This window comes from Corvus brachyrhynchos, unplaced genomic scaffold (genome assembly GCF_000691975.1).
Source record: "Corvus brachyrhynchos isolate BGI_N302 unplaced genomic scaffold, ASM69197v1 scaffold150, whole genome shotgun sequence".
In the NCBI taxonomy this organism is placed as follows: Eukaryota; Metazoa; Chordata; class Aves; order Passeriformes; family Corvidae; genus Corvus; species Corvus brachyrhynchos.
The window spans coordinates 98,105-102,853 of record NW_008236162.1 but is presented as its reverse complement, the minus strand read 5'-3'; the positions used below and the strand labels follow the sequence as shown (position 1 = coordinate 102,853).

General features: G+C 50.3%; 1 long non-coding RNA gene across 1 annotated transcript in view; it reads left to right on the top strand.

Moving 5' to 3' along the window:
- LOC108446047 overlaps positions 1 to 3,023 on the top strand; it is a 34,441-nt gene extending 31,418 nt beyond the window's left edge. The window contains exon 3 of the long non-coding RNA XR_001861156.1: positions 1,119 to 3,023. This is a non-coding gene — a long non-coding RNA (uncharacterized LOC108446047). The remainder of the gene's footprint in view (positions 1 to 1,118) is intronic.
- Positions 3,024 to 4,749: the final 1,726 nt, after the last annotated feature.

Sequence of the window (4,749 nt, the reverse complement as noted above, 5' to 3'; positions counted from 1 at the left end):
CTGCTGATTCAGCTCCTCCTTCGAGTGAATGGCATCTGGAAAGGAACGTAGATTTAATTGTTATCGTGGAATTAAAGCCCCATCCAAGGTGAACCTTCCAGCTCTCGGCTGTGGATGCCCAGGGAAGGGAATCAATTTTAAAAGTTGTTTTTTAAAGCCCTGGTTTTAAAAGATCTTCAGAGCTCGGTGCTGCTTTGCTGTCATGTCTCAAGCTCTGCCCAGTCCATGCCTTTCCCACCCCTTTCCCAGCAGATCATTTTCTCCAGAAATACTTTTGTCCTCTGCAAAGATCTCTTAAAGATCCACTTCTCCTTCTTCCTTCTGCTCCTTGTCACTGTGGCTGCCCCTGGATTCCTGGAAGTGTCCAAGACCAGGCTGGACACTGGGGCTTGGAGCTCCCTGGGACAGTGGGAGGTGTCCCTTCCTACGGCAGGGGTGCCACTGGATGGGCTTTCAGGTTCCTCCCAACCCAAACCATTCCAGGATTCCATGATTCTAAAAAATTCCTATTTTAGATGCTGTAAATTGCAAAGATTGGAGGAGGAATTTGAAACTGTTGGGGGACCAGAACACGTCAGGAGTGATTTTCTCAGTGCCCTTGGTGGCATCCAAGCCACTGCCCTTCTCCTCCTAAGGACAGGGAAAATTATCCAGATCAGTGAAATTCCAATAATCTGAAAGTTTTACAGTTTATAGAAGGATCCAACCTCCAAGTGCTTCCCACTGCCAGAGGGCAGGGTGGGATGGGATACTGGGAAGGGATTCCTCCCTGGGAGGGTGGGGAGGGGCTGGGATGGAATTCCCAGAGGAGCTGTGGCTGCCCCTGGATCCCTGGAAGTGCCCACGGCCAGGTTGGACAGAGCTTGGAGCACCCTGGGACAGTGGGAGGTGAATGCGCTTTCAGGTCCCTTCCCACCCAAACTATTCCAGGATTCCATGGTGATGCCTGGCTCTCCAGTAGAGAGTTCACGGTGTGGGAAGGATCCGGGTGCAAATGATGATGGAATCCTTGGCTGTGTCTGAAACACTGGGAACAGCTCCTTGTTGTCACCTTGCACTTCTCACCCAACCCTTTATTTATTAATTTTAGATATTTTCTCCTCTTTCCGTGCATTTAGGCTGGGAGCTCTTTAAACCCAGGACCATCTCCTCTCACTTGGAAGCGTGGAAGGCAAGGATACAATCCACAGTCACGGTCCTTTAGGAAAACCTGATCCCTGCAAGGTGATGTCGGAGCGAACGCGTTCCCTCCATGTGTTAAATGGGATCCAGGAGGGAGCTGGAGAGAAAATAATGTGGAAAAATTCCTGGAAACAGCAGGATGCTTTTAAAACCCCAGGAGACGCGGGGCAGCTGCCTCCCCACCAGGAGCCACTGGCAATGGGACTTAATTAGCAGATCCCTTCCCGTGCTGCAGCAGGGAAGATGCTTTGTGGGAAAGCACCAGCGGTAAGGGTTGGGAGGAGGCGCCTCAGCCCCGTGGAGACAAGGAGCAATCGGGAATGTGCTCCAGAGGCTCTCAGGAACAAGCAGCTCTGATTAGCTCCTTGCCAGCCCAGCCAAAATAATTCGTCAGGTTTGGAAAGCTCCGCTTAGGAGGAAAACGGGAGGAGTTTTGGGATCTACAGGTGTTCCGTACCCAATTCTAGCAGTTGTTCCATGCCCAATTCCAGCAGTTGTTCCATGCCCAATTCCAGCAGGTGTTCCATACCCAATTCCAGCTGCCCGGATGCTGCGGTGGGAGGGATGGATCCTGCCCTGGAGTGGGTGGCAGGGAAGGACTTCCCTGATTTTCCTCAGCTCCTGCTCGGCTGGTTCCGTCAGGGGATCAGGGCTTGTCTGATCATGCAAATGAGGGTTTCCTCACCCCGTGCAAACAAGGTGGAGATTATAAATAAAGTTAATTAAGAACTTAGCAGCAGAACCCTGCTAATATGGACTGTGCCAATACCTGTCCAGGAAAACCTGGAGGTGAAGCTGACTTGGAAAATATTGGCACAATCCCTATTTGTCCCCTGGGATTGTCTAGGGATGAAAAAAGCAGCAGAGTTGTGGAGTGATGGGAGGGTTTATCCAAAAAAAGAGGAATTAAGGTAAATATGAACCTGTTTGAACCTGAGTTTAGGTCAGAGCTGATCTCCAGTGAGTCTTTAATCCATGGGACAGCAGGCTGGGAAATGGGCAGAATTCCAGTGTGAGAAGTTCCCATGGAGGGCTCGATAGGTGGTGCTCCCATCACAGGTGAGGGATGGATTCCAGAGTGATATGGGAGGCAGCAGAGAAAATCATGGAATCATTTAGGTTGGAAAAGGCCTCCAAAACCATCGATTCCAGCCTTTTTCACAGCCCTGAATGGAGAAGGTGATCCTGGGAGATGCTGGTCTGGAACAGCACCCAGGGACCCAGAAGCCTCCTGGTTTTATTGGGGAAAAACTCCATGTTCCCCCTCAGCTTCCCAGACCTGCACAAGAGTTCCTGCCCAGAGGTGGAAAGGCTGCACAGAAGGATCCTTGGACGCTGCAGCAGGACGGGAAGGATGGGAAGGACAGGAGGGAATGGGAAAGACGCCAGCTGCTGTCACACAGGGGGAGGCACTTGAGGAGTTCTGGCCCTCGTGTGCCAGCAGCTGCTCCCGCAGCCCCTCGGAAGGTGCCAGATGCTGCCTGGGCAACCACAGCTCCTCTGGTTTGTGTGTCCTGCTCGGAATTTACAGCCTGGAACGTTGGTGAGGGACAATCTCGCGGTGCTGAGCAGACTCAGCTCAGCCAGGTCACCTGAAAGCGCCTTGGCTGATCCAGGGTGAGCTCCCCCCCATCCACAGAGGATTCCTGGCATTGCTTCCGTGTCTTCAGGATTGTCACGACCTTGGTGGATCCTTTGTTCAGCATTTAAGTTTGGAGGGAATAATCTTTTGTTTCAGGGATCATCCACCTGAAGGAGCCAACAAAAATGATGGAGAGAGACTGTTTACAAGGGATGGAGGGACAGGACACAGGGAATGGCTTCCCACTGCCAGAGGGCAGGGCTGGATGGGAGATTGGGAAGGAATTCCTGGCTGTGAGGGTGGGGAGGGGCTGGGATGGAATTCCCAGAGCAGCTGTGGCTGCCCCTGGATCCCTGGCAGTGCCCAAGGCCAGGCTGGAGCACCCTGGGACAGCGAGAGGTGTCCCTGCCCATGGCAGGGGTTGGAGTGGGGATGATCTTAAAGGCTCCTCCCAACCCAAACCGTTCCAGGATTCTGTGATCCGGAACATAGGGAAGAGGATCATTCCCAGGAGCACTGTGGATCCAGCCCTCATCATCTTAATTTGTCTCCATCCTTTAAAGTTCAAGTGGCAAATTTGAAGAGGTTCTACCACTAATTAATGAGGACAGGCCCTGCAGGGCTGTGTGGTGGTACCTGGCGTGGGTGTTCGGTTGCCTTGAAGAGGAAACCCCTGATTTTCCCACTCTTTTCTGTCCCAGAGTCCAAGAGCAAATGTACCTGAAAAATATAAATCTGGGTAAGATGAAAAAGAGCAGATTTGCATCAAAATGTTTTGTTAATCAAGGTCAGAATTTGAGTTGCCAGGAGGACAGAGGATATTTTATCCATTAGGATAAAAGAGTTGGTCATCATGGACTTCTCTTCTGGTTTCCCTTATGGAGAAGGGTGTTCCCCATAAAACGCAGAAAAATTTGATATAAAATCCATGGGTGTTGTCTGCACTGAAAGACTGAAGGGCAAAACCCTTTGGTTTTCCACTCTGACATCCCAAAGGTCACCAAATCCAGGAGTGAGCCCAATACCTGAGTACTGAATATTCCTAAATATGAATATCCCAGATGGATATTGATGACTCCCGGGTAACAGTCCCATCTTCCCTTTGGGATCAGATGCAGGAAGCTAATATGGCTAATGAAGGACTTTGAGGGTTAACAAGCCCTAAATCAGGTTTCCCAGGCTTTTAATTATGCTCCATAACTACTGGAGATTTCCCATCATCGTTTTTCATCTGATTGATGAATAAGGGGGTCAGACAATCCATGGAGCACCTTGACTGCCAGTGGAACCATTCCAGAGGCTTCGGCTAAGCGGGAAGAACACCAGTGGCTGGTTGGTGTGAGGCACATTTATCAGGAGGGTCAGGGATAACTCTGGATTCCTGCTTTTCCCAGCTCAGAGGCGGCCTGGTCGTCATCCCAGGCTCCTCAGGAGAATCCAAGACCACCCAGGTACCCCCAGGAGGGAAAAGATGGGAGAGGAAGGGGCAATAATTGTGCTGGAAAAAGGAAATAGAGCTGCTGGGGCTGTTTGAGGAACGGATGGATCCTGGAAGTGCTCAAGGCTAGCATAGACATGGCTTGGAGCAACCTCTGGAAGCAAAGCCCAGGCAGGGGTGGAATTTGATGGCTTGTAAGGTCCCTTCCAGCCCAAACCATTCCATGGTTCTACCATTCCGTGTCCAAGGGTTCTGCAGCATCTGCATGGCATAAAAATGAACTGAGAATTAATTTTTATGCCAGTTTTTTCCTGGTTTTTGCATCCATGCATGTGCAGTTTGGAGCATTTCAGTTATTGAATGAAGCTGCTTTTTTATGGATTCTCACTGGAATGAGGAGGGAACGTTTCTGGGTTTATATGGGAATTCAGACGTGGGTTTAGATGTAAAACCCATTTACAACTTTTATCTTCCATCAGAACTCGCAATGTCTTGTGCCTGATCCTTGATCCATGCTTCGATTCCTCAGCCGAATTCCTTGGATTTG